Below are 15,915 nucleotides of genomic sequence, written 5' to 3' on the forward strand. Positions count from 1 at the left end.
TTTGTATCCTGCAACTTTACCATATTTGTTTATTACTTCTAAAAGTTTTCTGGTGGATTCTTTAGGGTGTTCTATATATAAAATCATGTCATCTGCAAATAGTGACAGTTTCACTTCTTTGTTTCCAATTTGGATCCCTTTTATTTCTTTCTCTTGCCTGATTGCTCTGGCTAGGACTTCCAGTACTATGTTAAATAGGAGTGGTGACAGTGGGCATCCTTGTCTGGTTCCTGTTCTTAGAGGGATAGCTTTCAGTTTTTCACCATTGAGGATGATATTAGCTGTGGGTTTCTCATATATGGTCTTTATTATGTTGAGGTACTTTCCTTCTATACCCATTTTATTCAGAGTTTTTATCATAAATGGATGCTGTATCTTGTCAAATGCTTTCTCTGCATCTATTGAGATGATCCTGTGATTTTTATTATTCATTTTATTAATGTGGTGTATTACGTTGATTGATTTGCGAATGTTAAACCATCCCTGCATACCTGGAATAAATCCCACTTGATCATGGTGTATAATCTTTTTAACATATTGTTGTATGCTATTTGCTAGTATTTTGTTGAGGATTTTTGCATCGATGTTCATCAGTGATATTGGCCTGTAATTTTCTTTTTTTTTGTGTTGTCCTTGTCTGGTTTTGGTATCAGGGTAATGTCAGCTTCGTAGAATGAGTTAGGGAGCTTCCCCCCCTCCTCAATTTTTTGGAAGAGTTTGAGAAGGATAGATATTAAGTCTTCTTTGAAAGTTTGGTAGAATTCACCAAGGAAGCCGTCTGGTCCTGGACTTTTATTTTTGGGGAGGATTTTGATTACTGTTTCGATCTCCTTACTGGTGATTGGTCTATTCAAATTCTCTATTTCTTCTTGATCCAGTTTTGGAAGGTTGTATGATTCTAAGAATTTATCCATTTCTTCCAGATTGTCGAATTAGTTGGCATATAGCTTTTCATGGTATTCTCTTATAATCTTTTGTATTTCTGAGGTGTCTGTTGTAACCTCTCCTCTTTCATTTCTGATTTTACTTATTTGTGCCTTCTCTCTTTTTTTCTTGGTGAGTCTAGCTAAAGGTTTGTCAATTTTGTTGATCTTTTCAAAGAACCAGCTCTTGGTTATATTAATTTTTTCTATTTTTTTTTTGGTCTCTATTTCATTTATTTCTGCTCTGATTTTTATTATTTCCCTTCTTCTACTGATTTTGGGCTTTGTTTGTTCTTCTTTTTCCAGTTCCTTTAGGTGCATTGTTAGATTGTTTATTTGAGATTTTTCTTGTTTGTTGAGATAGGCCTGTATCGCTATAAACTTCCCTCTTAGAACCGTTTTTGCTGTATCCCATAAATTCTGGCATGTCGTATTTTCATTTTCATTTGTCTCCAGGTATTTTTTGATTTCTTCTTTGATTTCTTCGTTAACCCAGTCATTGTTCAGTAGCATTTTGTTTAATCTCCACGTATTTGTGGCTTTTCTGATTTTCTTCCTATAGTTGATTTCTAGTTTCATACCGTTGTGGTCAGAAAAGATGCTTGGTATTATTTCAAACTTCTTAAATTTATGGAGACTTGTTTTGTGGCCTAATATGTGATCAGTCCTGGAGAATGTTCCATGTGCATTTGAAAAGAACGTGTATTCTTCGGTTTTTGGATGCAATGCTCTGTATATATCTACTAGGTCCATCTGTTCTAGTGTGTCGTTTAAGGCCAATGCTTCCTTATTGATCTTCTGTTTGGATGATCTATCCGTTGGTGTAAGTGGAGTGTTAAAGTCCCCTACTATTATTGTGTTACTGTCTATTTCTGTTTTTATGTCTGTTAATAATTGCTTTATATATTTAGGTGCACCTACATTGGGTGCGTAGATATTTACAGGTGTTATATCCTCTTGTTGGATTGTTCCCTTGATCATTACATAATGCCCTTCTTTGTCTCTTTTTACAGTTTTTGTTTTAAAGTCTATTTTGTCTGATATGAATACTGCTACCCCAGCTTTCTTTTCATTGCCATTGCGTGGAGTATCTTTTTCCATCCCTTCACTTTCAGTTTGTGAGTGTCTTTAGGTCTGAAGTGTGTCTCTTGTATGCAGCATATATATGGGTCTTGTTTTTTTATCCAATCAGCCACCCTATGCCTTTTACTTGGAGCATTGAGTCCATTGACATTTAAAGTAGCTATTGATAAGTATGTACTTACTGCCATTTTTTAACTTTTTTTTTTTTCTTCAGTGTTTTAGTAGTCCTTCTCTGTTCCTTTCTTCTTCTATACAGAATTGATGGTCACTTTAGTTTGACCTCTGTCTGAAAGCTGTACTCTTTAACTCCCCTCCTCCCTCCTTTTATGTTTTTGATGTCATATCTAACCTCTTTTTTGTGCATTTGTATCCATTACGTTCTTATCATGGAAATAGATAATTTTTCCTATTTGTGGTCTTCTCTTTTCCCCTTAAATCAGTCCCTTTAACATTTCTTGTAGCACTGGTTTCTTGGTGACAAACTCCTTTAATTTTTGCTTGTCTGGGAAAATTTTGATCTCTCCTTCCATTTTGAATGATAACCTTGCTGGGTAGAGTATTCTTGGCTGTAAGTTTATTCCTTTTAGCACTTTAAATATATCGTGCCATTCTCTTCTAGCCTGTAAGGTTTCTGCTGAGAAGTCAGCTGATAGCCTTATGGGGTTTCCTTTGTATGTAACTTGACATTCTCTTGCGGCTTTTAGGATTCTCTCTTTATCTTTAATTCTGGACATTTTGATTATGATGTGTCTTGGTGTGGGCCTCTTTGGGTTTATCTTGTTTGGGGCTCTCTGTGCTTCCTGTACCTGGATGTCTGTTTCCTTCCTTAGGTTAGGGAAGTTTTCATCTATTATTTCTTGAAATAGATTCTCTGCCCCCTTGTCTCGCACTGCTCCTTCCGGGACACCTATAACACGGATGTTAGTGCACTTGATGTTGTCCCAGAGGTCCCTTAGACTGTCCTCACTCTTTTTAATTCTTTTCTCTTTTACCTGTTCACCTTGGGTAATTTCTTCTAGTCTTTCGTCCAGCCCACAGATCCATTCTTCTGTATCCTCTACTCTGCTTTTGAGTCCCTCTAATGAATTTTTCATTTCCAGTATTGTATTCTTCATTTCTGATTGGTTCTTTTTTATATCTTCCATTTCTTTGTTGACATTCTCACTGAGTTCATCTATTCTTCTCCCCACATCAGTGAGCATCCTTAACACTCTTAGTTTGAACTCTCTGTCAGGTAGGTTGCTCATTTCTGTTTCACTTAGTTCCTTTTCTGGGGTTTTGTCCTGTTCCCTTACTTGGAATGTATTCCTTTGCCTCCTCATTTTGCCTCTTTCCCTGTGCTTGTGTCTGTGTATTAGGTAGGTCAGCTACGTCTCCTGCTCTTGGATAGGTGACCTTATGTAAGTGATGCCTTAGGAGGCTTCCAGTGTGCTTCCGTCAGCTCTCGATGTTCCAGGGGTGACCCCTATGTGGGCTACGTGTGTCCTTCTGTTGTGGCCTGTTTGCTCTCTCTGTAGGTGCCCAGGGAGGCTGAGTTATGCTCCTGGCCAGCTGTTGTAATGCTCAGCTGCTTGTAGTTGTTGTGGGCCCTTCAGTCTCTTTATCAGGTGTGGGGAGCCCCAACACAGTTGGCTGCAAGTTTTAATACCACATTTGTGTTGCAGTATTTCTTTTAAGTGAGTAGGCCCCCAGCGTGGCAGGTTGTTAGGCTCAGGGCCTTACAATTGCTGTAAACCTCTAGCCTATTAGGTCTCTTGTCAGCTCTCTGAGGATTGCAGCTGGGTGGGGCTGGCCTCAGGCACAGGAGCACCCAATTGTTTCAGGCTTTGGAAGGTGGGGCAAACCCCCTATGTGGGTCTTTGAGAAGCACAAGTCTTCTGCAGCTGACAAGCCCTGCCACCCACAGTCCACACACACAGTCAACACAGTCCTGCCCGGTGTGCGCGCCCCGGCCTCCCGAAGCGGACCTAGTCTCTCCACGGCGGGAGCCCCACACACTCCACAACCGCCCCACACTCTCCACCCGCTCCTTGTGCACGCCCTGCCCCGCTAATGTCGGCTCAGTTGCCAGGCTGCAGAGAATCCAGTCACCAATCTATGCAGGCCCACAAGTTGCCTGAGGGCTTGTTGTTGGGTGGGGCCAGTCTCTAGGGTGGGCTGCCTGCCCTGGCTGAGCTGGATTAAATCGGTGCTCTAGTGGGTGGGGCAGACCTGGGCTAGCAGGCCTCAGGGAGAACTCCAATGGCGTCTGTGTCAGCACGCCCACACCAGGCCACAACAATGGCCGCCGCCAATGTCCCAGTCCCTGGAGAGGTCTCACCCCTCACCGAGATGCACTCGGGGCCTATTAGGTGAGTCTCTTGTCACCATAGTACTGTGCACCTTTCTTTCTGGTGATTTTAGGATGCTTTCTGAAACGGGTGAGTTTGCGCGCGGGCCCTTTAAGAGCTGGTTTTAGTTTCTTTGTGAATCGGGTTTCCTGGGGGTCCTCCCCACTGCTTTAGTAGCAGGCAAAGTCAGATATTATGCCACTGGTCTCGATTGTCCTGGGTCCACAAAACGCCCACAGCGGGGGCGCTCCCCGGCTCAGGACCCCGCGCCTCCAGGGAGGCTGCGTACCTGTGAGCTGCTCCCGGCGGCCGTGAAGCTGGCGGCTTGTGAAGGCGGCGTTTTTCCTCTCCAGAAGGGAGTCTCTGCCTCTTCCACCTCAATTAGGGTTGTCCGTTGTTGCAGGAGTTCCTCTTATCCAGTTTTCAGTTCTGTCTCAGGGGTAATTTTTCCATGAGTAGTTGTAAACTGGCTGTGTCCGCGGGAGGAGGTGAGTTCAGAGTCTGCCTACGCCGCCATCTTGACTCGAGATCTCTCTCCATCTTTAAAATGAGGATGAGACTAGTACGTCCTTTGTGGGGTTGTGGTGAGAATTAAATGTTTGATATAAGTCAAGCCCCTCAGACAGCCCCCGGAATGTTGTGAGCAGGAGCTGCGTGAATGTTTGCTACAGAAGTCCTGCCCCTGCACTGTTCTGAGGAAATGAGAGTTGACAGAGGGAACAGATGCCTTACCTGTCCTCCCTAGTAGCCTCCCCCATCGAAGCCTGAGGCACCCACAGTGTGGTGGAGTGACAGAGGGGATGTATCTGTCAGCGACGGGCTAGGTCATGTGTGGTAACAAACACAACTCCAATCTCAGCAGCTTAAGCAACAGACATCTATTTGCCATTTGCTCTGTCTGTCTGCCCCCTGGGGAGGGCTCCAGCTGACCGAGCTTCACCATCTGGACCCTCGTGCATCCTACGTGCAGGTGGAGGGGGTGGGGTGTGGAGTCCCTCACTGGCTCTTCAATGCTTCCTCAGGAAGTGACACAGGGCATGTCTGCCCACATCTAACTGGTCACGGTGAGTCACTGCCAGGTATAGAGAGGTGTAATCCTACTGTGTGGCCAACAGGAAGAGAACTGGAAACGCCAAAGGTCTAGTGCCCCAAGCCCCTTCCCCAGCTGCCTGGGGACTGGGGGACCTTGCACTGGGATGGCCCCTGTGCCACTAGTCAGTGCTGGGGGCTTATTGTGGATCCTACCTCCCCACTCCTTTCAGTCCTGTTGGCCCTTGCCCTCCTCCCACCTGTTACCTTGCTCAGGTACCCTCACCTCTCACTGTTTCTCTGCTCGCCAACCTCCCTTCCAGTTCCTCGTGCACATTGCCTTCTGATGCCGGAATCTGGTCCTATCCCTTCTCCTATGGTTGAATGTTTGTGTCCCCCAAGATTCATGTGTCAAAACTCTAATTCCCAATGTGGTGGTCTTTGGAGGTGGGGTCTTTGGGAAGGGATTACGGCTGGATGAGGTCCTGAGAGTGGGGCCAACGGTGGGATTAGTGACCTTATAAGAAAAGGAGGAAACATGAGGTCTCCCTCTCTCTGAAGGGGGCTTTCACCACAACCTGACTGTGCTGCACCCCGATCTTGTCCTGGCCTCCAGATCTGTGAGAAATAAATGTTGCTGAAGCCCCCAGTCTGTGGTCTGTTAGAGCAGCTAAACAGACTAAGACAGCTTCTTTCCTTTAAACACCCCACTGGCTGCCCAGTGTGCTTTGTCAACAGGGCCCTTCTTGAGCTCTTGGAAGCCCCCCTAAACTCCATGCTTCCTCCACACTGAACCCCTTTCAGTTTCCCAGGCATTGGCCCTGCTGTTCCCTGAGATAGAAGCATTCTGCTCCCTGCCTCCCCTCTGCCCCCAAACACCCCTCCACCCCCACACCCAGCTAGCCTCACCTGGTGACCTCATGTTCATCTTTCCCATCTTGCTTTTCGGATCTCATAGGATCTCATTCTTCGGAAAGCCTTCCTGACCAGCCACATCTCTGCCTGTGTCCTCCCCTAGCCTGGCTGTCAGACCTGCCCCCTGGCTTCCACACTGCGCCAGATGTCCCAAGAGGACAGGAGACACGTCTCCTGGTCCCCACTGTGCCCCAGGGCCTGGCACAGCGTGGGGAGGCTGCAGGCACTCCATAAGCGCCGACTGTTGACAGAGGGAACAGATGCCTTACCTGTCCTACAAAATTCTAGGGCCTCAGAAAGGCCTTTTTTCTCCCTGAAATATGTACCTTGCATATTTTTTTTGGAAGTACTAGATTTTTCTCTCTCGAAATGTCCCTTCCCCCTCCCCCACAAGAACCCAGGTCTTGCACAGTCTGGGTGGTGGGGTCATTGTGTCGGATTTCCATGTGCGGAGTGATCAGTTCCCACCCCTGTAATGCCTCTTCCTGCCACGTGGGGTCGCTGTTTAAACCTGGTGGTCCAGTGCCCAATAGGCTCCCTGGCCACCCGGAGGCCAGCTGCCTCCTTGGGCCAGCTCCTAGGACAGGTGGCCTCCGCCTTGTTGGGGAAGGCAACTTTACAACTTTCCACTCCCTCTGTTCCCCCACTTATGTTCCCTAGCCTCTAGATTCTCTATTCTTTCAAGCCCACACTCCGTTGTCTCCCCAGAGCCTGGCTCTCTCTCTGGGTTACAGGATTACAGAGCTGCAGTCACCCCGCTTCTCTTACTTGAAGATTTGCACCTGACATAGTCAGGCTGAATTTCCTTTCCTCCTCCCCCAACTTTTATTTTGAAAATTTTCAAACTTGCAGAAGGTTACAAAGAATAGAAGAATGAAGACTGAGGTTCACCAATTATTAGCATTTTTTGCAGATTTTCCTTTTCAGTCTCAAAGCATAGACGTTCTGATTATGCTCTTTTCCTGGGCGGTGGAGCCCCTTCTACCCTCTTCAAGGTCATTGCCCCAATTGTCTGCCCCAAGTGTTACCAGGACCCCCTGCTCATCCTAAGCCAATGCAAGCTGACTTCTAGCATGAGTTTATCGGCTCCAGAGGGAAGAGAAGGAGAGAGAGACAAACTAAATCTCCAGGGCCACCTCCCCTCATGCGCTTGTCTCAGTTTCAATGTTATGTGGCATTTTCGTTCTTGAGACTTCTTTCTCAGGTGTTCTCTCCTTTCCTTCTTAGGAACACCTTTCTGATGTCTCTGTGCCCGGCTGTGGTCATGCTCACTTCCTCAGTCACTTCACTCCATCAAAAGGGCTTCCCACGCTCTCTCCATTCTTCAGGCTCCACTGTTGTCCTCATTTCTTATTTGAAAGTCCTCATTATCAACAAGAAGTCCTCGTTAGCCAATTTACAAATTCGCTTGCATCTACACCCATCCGTGCTTGCTGCCCACCCGTCACAGAGGATGAGCTCTCTCTGCTACAAGGACAGCCCCCCCGTTTGCAAACACCCCTCTCACCTGCGCAGGGCTCTGCTCCTCAGTGACTCTCTTCTACAGCATCGTCTTCTCTCCACCGGATCTTCCCCTTACCTTAGAAACGTGCTGTAACACCACCTGTCTTGACAAATACTTTCTCAGCTCCGTTTCCTCCTATCCCCTGGGCGACGTCTCTGTGCTCTTATAGCAAAATTTCCTGTCAAGTATTGTCGATCTGCTCTCTCCTCCCTCCACTTCTTCGCTTCCCACTGGTTCCTTAATCCACTCCAATCGGCTTTCACACCCTCAGCACCACTGTGACTGTCTCAAGGTCACGGAAGCTCTCTCTGCAAGTTCCATCTCAGGTCTTGTCTCGCTCATCCCCACAGCACATCTGATCACAGCCCTTCCTTGAAACACAGTCGCCTTTTGCTTCCAGGATACTCATCTCTCATTTTCTGGCTTCTCGCCAGCTTCCTCCCAGCCTTTGCAGGCACCTCCTCTGTTTCCCAGCCTCTCAATGTTGGTGTGTCCCAGAGCTCAGCCCGTGGCCCTGTGGCCCCTTCTCTTCTCTAGCTGCATTTATTCTCTAGGAGACCTCATCCAGCCCATGGCTTTATATGTCAGTACAAGGTAGCATTTAGTGGCGTGAGTGCAATGATGACTCCTGTATTTATCTGGACTTCTCCCCTGAACTCTAAATTGTCTGCTCACCATCTCTAACCCAATGTCTAATTGGCACCTCAAATTTAAAATATCCAACACTGAACTCTTGATTTCCACCGCTGGATAAGATCCTATTCTTTTCCCCATGGTTCAGCCATACCACCATTCACCTAATGCTCAGGCCAAAGATCTTAGGATCAGTCTTGACTCCTCTTTTCCTCTCACACCCGTAGTTTCAGCTATCCATTGGTGTGTAACAAAGTCACCCAAAACTTAGTGGCTTAAAGCACAGCAACCATTTATTATCTCTTGAATTCTTTGGGTTGACTGGGCTCAGTTGGGTGGTTCTTTAGTTCCATGTGGTTCTGGCTGGGGCTTCAGTCACCTGGAGGATCCAGTGGGCTAGAGTCGTCAAGATGGCTCACTCTCATGGCTGGCAGTTGATGCTGGCTTTCAGCTGGGAGCTTGGGGGTGGGGGACGCTGTCAACCAGCGTTCCTTGGTGGTTCTCCATATGGCCTTTCTACATGGCTTGGCTTCTTCACGGGTGGAGTGGCAAAGGATGTGGGGCCGTCTTTAACCCAGTGCAGTCTTCTCTACGTCCACAAATTATTTACATTCATCTCATAAGCAAAATACTTTCACCCTGTTCTATTATAGCATCAGACTCAGGCTTGAGGTCCAGGATTTCGTCTGTAAATCAGGTCCAGATATGGGTGGGGCTCCTTGGTGAAGCTCTTTGGGTGCTGCTCCCCTAAATCAGTAAACTATAAAGATAATACTTAGTGTATTGGAACAGCAACCACCACAATTTATCTTCTCTCATGATTCTTTGGGTTGACTGGGCTCAGCTGACTGGCTCTTCTGTTCCCCCTGGTATTGGCTGGACCCTCATCCTCTGAGGGCTGGGACATTCAGAGTGGTTCACTCACATGGCCAGAGGTTGGTGCTGGCAGCTGGCTGGGAGCTCAGCAGGGGCTACCAACCAGAGCTCTCTTGTTCACCCCCAAGTGGCTTTTCCAGATGGATTCGGCTTCTCACATCTTGATGGCTGGATTCCAAGAGGCAGTGTTCTAAAAACAAAAGTGATAGCTGAAGATCTGAGGGCTCCACCTTGGCATTTACTCAGCGTCACTTCTGTCACATTTTCTTGGTCAAAGGATGGAGCCAGTCTAGATTCAAGGGGGAGAAAAGATCCCATCTCTTGACAGAAGAATTTGTAGTCACCTTTAACCACCACACTGATCTGCCGGTAAATCTTATCAGTTTTACATCCAAAAAATATATTTAATTGTAACACTTATTATTATTTTTTACTACATCTGCCTACCACCCTACCCTACATCACCACCAACTCTAGCTTAGCTATTGCAATGGCCTCCTGACTGTCCTCCCTCCTTCTTCCTCATCATCTTACACAGTCCTCACACAGCACACACCCCTGGGGATGGGCTGGGACTCTGCTGAGATCAGGTGGGCTTGCTCTAGGCTGAGAGGTGGCTCTGGGTCTGCTCCAACACCTCCTCATTCTGGGACCTCTGGCTCCCCAGGACGTGCTGCCCTCATGGAGGTGGCAGAGGTGCAAGAACCTTTTGAAGCCTCTGCTCCTGTCGTGCCTGCTCACATTCCACCGGCCAAAGCCAGTCGCCGGTCAAGCCCAGCTCCAATGGGATGGAGGAGACGTGCATGTCCAGGGGTGGGATGAGCTATGGGAGGAAGAGAAGAATGTAGACCAATAGTACAATCCGCCACAGACCCACACCGGGATTGTTTATTACATCCATCAGCGCGAGCTCAACGATATACCATATGTCTGCACATCTCTGTCTTTTCCTTTTTTGTAAGTGTCTCTATCTCTTCCTCTAATATCAATGTCACCCAGCGTCCACAGGGTTAGGCGGACCAACACACACTTTTACCGACTGACAGTCTGAAAGGCATTGTGCATATAAAGCCTTGAGAATGTTTGTACATTTGACCCAGTAGTTCCATGTCCAGTTACTGATTTTTAAAGAATAACCAGAGACACACAGACATTCCCATGCCAGCAGGTTCCTGGCAGCATTGTTTATAGGAGGAAAAGTCTGGAAGCAACTTCTTTGTCCTCACAATCCTCCTTTGGCCTTTTCCTTATTCTGTGCATCCAGCTTTCTTGCAATGCATAATTAAATGAGAACTCCCGAGATGCCAGATTTCCCAGATTCATTCATTCATATATTTATTTTCCCAGTAGGGGAATTTTATTGAGCACTTACTGTGTACTTATGTGTTGGGTATAAAAAGTCTTCTGGAGTCTCATGGGGTTACAGTTTCTAGTGAGGGAGACGTAGCAGACAGGTAAACAGACGGTAAAATACCTAATTGTAATTTGTGATAAGTGCTATAAAAGAAAGAGATAATGTACAGTAAAAGAACACTACCTAGATTGCGTGGTCAGGGCAGGCCTCCCCGGGGAGGTAAGATTTATGTTAACTCATAAGAGTTAAGGTGTTTCCAAACCGTGATAAGTGTTCCAAGCAGAGGAGACACAGGGCATGCAAAGGTCCTGAGGGAGTGAAGACCCGGGTGTGTTGGAGATGCTGAAAGGGGCTAGGCGAGGAGTGAGTGCAGAGAAGCATGGTGGGAGGTGGGCTTGGAGAGGCTGGCTGGGCTGGATCGTGGGGGCTTCATGTCTTGTAAGGCGGCTGTGTTTCACGTAATGTACTACGGGAAACCACTGAAGGCTTTAATCGCTGCCCAGTTTAAGCTTGACAAAAGTCACTCTCGCCACTAGAGAGAGAATGGACGTTGGGTGAGTAGATGAGAGGGGGCAGGGAGAGACCAGGTGGGAGCTTCCAGCAGTCTAGAAAGAGATGGAGGTGGCTGGGACTAGTGCAGAGGAGGGGGCACGGTGGCTGGACAGAGGGGTGGGTCTGCAGAGTGCTATTCCCTTCTGGCAATGACTTTTTGTCAAATGACCCATCTCTCAAAATCCTGCAGCAGTGAGCCTTGTCGAGATCTCTGTCTCACAGAGATTGGATTGGTGATTACCAGAGGGGAAGGGGGGAGTGAGGAGGGCGAAAGGGATAGTTCGGCACAAGTGTGTGGTGATGGGTTGTAGTTAGTATTTGGGTGGTGAACATCATGTAATCTATGCAGAAATAGAAGTATAATGATGTACACCTGAAATTTATACAATGTTACAAACCAATGTTACTGCAATAAACAAAAAATTAAAAAAAAAATATCCCGGAGCATTAAAGGAAATTAAAACTCAAAAAAAAAAAAAAAAAAAAAAAAAAAAGATCTCTGTCTCAAAGAAGGCAGGCCCCCAAAGAACAATGGAAAACAAAAGAGATTATTTTCAGCATTTGAGTTTCAAAATAACACTTGAAAATTCCCAGATGTGACAGTGCATTGAGAAAAGGTCTTTGTGGTCTTAAAAGGCTGAAGTTTTGCACACTCAATGTTATGAACATATTTGTGCCATAAACAGCAGATTTGGGAAGTATGCGGCATGAATGTGAGAGACAGTTTTTCCACCTCAACTTGGTAAACTTTCCCCAGGCTGGGGAGAGAGGGAGAGAGTCGGAGGAAAAGCAAATGAACGAGGACCTGAAAACAGGCCTCAGCCCCACCTGAGGCCCCCGCGACGGACGCCGCCTCCCAGAGAGAGCTGCCAGAGCACCGTGGGGCTTGCAAAGGAGGGGCGAGGAAACCAGTTTTATAATCCTAAGTGGACCACCCATTCCCAGCCTACAGAAGAGGTGAAGAGCCCAAAAAAAGGATCATTGGAGGTCAGAAGTGGATTCCTTTGGAAAGAGCTGTTTGGGGAGCCATGCCCTGGGAGGGAGAGGGGTGCGAGGTGTCTTATTCTGACCCTGGGCTTAGTGAGAGCAGCATCAGGGATGTTACCGGGAAGACTTGATATGGGTCCCCTGTGCTTGAGAGACCCTGACCTCCCGTAGGGGTGAGAGGCAGTATGGCGGAGCAGAGTAGGGCCTTTTGTCTGGAAACAACCACACTCCCAGAGTGCTTTGGGGCAGATGAAGAGAACTTGTATGGGTTCCAAACCACAAGAGAACTGGCTAGGGGTCAACCACGAGAGAGCTGGCTTGGGGCCAACCTAGATCCTATCTGGGAGGGCCACCTGGAGAGTGAAACGACCCGGGCAGAAAGAAGCTAGAAGTCGTGCCACCATTCTAGGGTAAGGGAGGGATAAGTCACACTTGCCTTTGCTAAGAGAACTGAGGTGAGAGATCCATTGATGAGATCAGAGGGGTTCTCCAAAGAACTCACCAAAGATGAAGAGTCAGCTTAAAGCGCCAAGAGTGCCGACCCTAGATCAGCAGGACACGAGCAGCCAAGGAAGACCTTCCCAGGTTCCTCTGTCTCTTTCTTCTCCTCCCCTCAACTTAGACCCAGCAGGAGTCCAGGGTAGCAAGGGGAGGGAGGAAGCCCTTTTCCACTTCCATCGTGTTCCTTGTCCCTACACTTACCCACCTCGTACTCATCCTTTGGGACTTAGTTTGGTTGTCACTTCTTCTAGAAACACTTTCCTAATCTCTCAAGAGTCAGATGCCTCCTCTAAGGGCTCCCAAGACCCCTGTACTTACCCTAGTGTTTCACATTCTACCATCATTGCCCGTGGACTTGTGGGTGTCCCTCACTAGATTACTGCCTCCAGAGCCAGGGACTGTGCCTTGTAGCTGGAATCTGGGAGGCAGCAACACTTACTTTTCAAGAGTGAGTGGTTGAAGGGGAAGTGATTAACTGGATTGTGGTACATTCATACCGACAATAGTATGCAGCCATGTAAAACCACGCCTTAGAAAAATCTTGAACAGCATAAGAAAAGTCTCATTATGGATAAAAATGTTAAAAGTGGCTACTTCTATACCAGTATTCGTTTACCAGAAGGGCTAAAATTAAACAGACTGACAACACCAAATGTTGGCAAAGTTGGGAGCCACTGGGATATATTGTGGAAATGTACATGGTATAATAACTTTGGAAAAAGTTCTGGTAGTTTCTTACCCTATGACCCAACAATTCCCTTCTAGAGATCTAAGAGAAATAAAAACATACGTTCACAAAAAGACTTGTACAAACATGTCCACAGCCATTTTGCAAATAATAGCCCCAAATTAGAAACAGCCCAGGTATACATCAATAGGAGACTGGATGAACAAATTGTGGTGTATCCACAGGATGGATTACTCCTCAGCAGAAAAAGGAATCAACTATTGATATGTACAACAACATGGGTGAAACTCAAAAAATTATGTGGAATGAAAGAAGCCTTGCAAAAAGAGTCCAGAATTTTGACTCCATTTACATAACATTCTAGAATAGCCAAAACTGTTCTACGGTAGAAAAAATCAGGCCAGGTTTCCTCTGTGGAATGCAAGAGAGGTCTGGCTGGGAAGGGTGATAGAGGTATTCTTTTTTTGTGTGTGTGAGGAAGATCAGCCCTGAGCTAACATCCATGCCAATCCTCCTCTTTTTTTTTTGCCATGGAAGACTGGCCTTGGGCTAACATCTGTGCCCATCCTCCTCCACTTTATATGGGATGCTGCCACAGCATGGCTGGACAAGCGGTGCATTGGTGCGCGCCTGGGATCCGAACCCAGGTCGCCAGCAGCAGAGCGTGTACACTTAACCGCTACGCCACAGGGCCGGCCCCTGATAGAGGTATTCTGTATCTTGATAGGAGGTTGGATGACACGTTTGTCAAAACTCAGCAAGTATACATTTAAGATTTATGCATTGCATGTAAATTTTACATCAAAGGAAAAAAACTATTATTAAATTCCAGTTAATGATAAGTATGCTGAGGTAGTTGGGGGCAGTGTACTAATATTTGCAATCTACTTTGAGTTGCATAAAAAACCAAGATAGATTAATGGATGGACGGAGGGGTGCATAGATGGATGCACAAGCGATGGAGTGTAGTAAGGTGTGAGTGGTAAAAGCTAGGGGTGACCATCTGGGGACTCACTGTATGTTAGTGTTCTGTGGCTACTGTAACAAATTACTGGGTGATTTAAAACAACAGAAGTTTATTCTTTCACAGTTCGGTAGGCCAGACGTCTGAGATCAAGGTATGGGCAGGGCCACACTCGCTCTGAAGGCTCTTCTGATTCCTGCCTCTCCCGTCTTCTGGTGGCTGCTGGCATTCCTTAGCTTGTGGCCACATCACTGCAGTGTCTGCCTCTGTGGACACATTTTCTCCTCCTCTGTATCAAATCTCTCTCTGCTTCTCTCTTCTAAGGACATTGTGATTGCATTTAGGGCCAGCCCCAATAATCAGGATAAACACCACCCCATCCCATCTTAAGATCCCTAACTTAATTGTAACTGCAAGAACCCTTTTTCCAAATAAGGCAATATTTACAGGGATCCAGGAATTAGGACTTGATATCTCTGGGGGTCATTGTTTAGCCCAATACAGTCTGTAAACTCCTTTGAGTTTTGCTGTATGTTTAAAAATTTTCATAATAAAGTGGGAAAAAAGTGGTTATCTCTGGATGATAAATTGCTATTGACATTATTATTATTTTTTTAAAAATGGACTTTTTAAAAAGAGCAGTTTTAGGTTCATAGCAAAATTGAGGAGACGGTATGGAGATTTCCCATATACCTCCTGCCCACCTACCCACAGCCTTCCCCATTATCAACATCATTCACTGGAGTAGTACGTTTGTTACAACTGATGAACCTTCACTGACACATCATCATCACCCAAAGTCCATAGTTTACGTTCAGGTTCACTCTTGGTGTTGTACGTTCTATGGGTTTTGACAAATGTACACTGATGTATACCTACCATTACAGTATCATACAGAGTATTTTCACTGCCCTAAAAATCCTCTGTGGTCTATCTATTCATCCCTTCCTCCTCACTAACCCCTGGCAACAACTGATCATTTTGCTTTCTCAATAGCTTTGCCTTTTCCAGAAGGAAACAGATCCAGAAGGATCCAGTTTCATTCTTTTGCATGTGGCTGTTCAGTTTTCCCAACGCTATTTTTTGAAGAGACTATCCGTTCCCCATTGAGTATTCTCAAAGTATTGTCAAAGTGAGAATTTTAACTTTATTATTAGTTTGTTATTAGTTAACTGTATATGCGTGGGCTTATTTCTGGGCTCTTCATTCTGTTCCACTGGTCTATGTATCTGTTTTTATGTCAGTACCATACTGTTTTGATTACTATAGCTTTGTCATATAGTTTGCAATCAGGAAGCAAGATGCCTCCAGCTTTGTTCTTCTTTCTTGAGATCACTTTGGCTATTTGGGGTCTTTTGTGGTTCCATATGACTTTTAGGATAGTTTTTTTTCTATTTCTGTGAAAAATGCCATTGGAATTTTGATAGAAATTGTATTGAATCTATAGATGGCTTTGAATAGTATGGACATTTTAACAATATTAATTCTTCTGATCCATGAACATGGGATATCTTTTCATTTATTTGTGTCTTCTTCAATTTCTTTCATTAATGTCTTATAGTTTTCAGTGTATAGA

General features: G+C 45.9%; 1 long non-coding RNA gene across 1 annotated transcript in view; it reads left to right on the top strand.

Annotated features, from left to right (window-relative positions):
* Nucleotides 1-4,143: 4,143 nt before the first annotated feature.
* The window catches only part of LOC131399178 (uncharacterized), a 67,786-nt gene continuing 56,014 nt past the window's right edge, over nucleotides 4,144-15,915 (top strand). The window contains exon 1 of the long non-coding RNA XR_009217067.1: nucleotides 4,144-4,357. This is a non-coding gene — a long non-coding RNA (uncharacterized LOC131399178). The remainder of the gene's footprint in view (nucleotides 4,358-15,915) is intronic.

Source organism: Diceros bicornis, chromosome 37 (assembly GCF_020826845.1).
Source record: "Diceros bicornis minor isolate mBicDic1 chromosome 37, mDicBic1.mat.cur, whole genome shotgun sequence".
Lineage (NCBI taxonomy): Eukaryota > Metazoa > Chordata > Mammalia > Perissodactyla > Rhinocerotidae > Diceros > Diceros bicornis.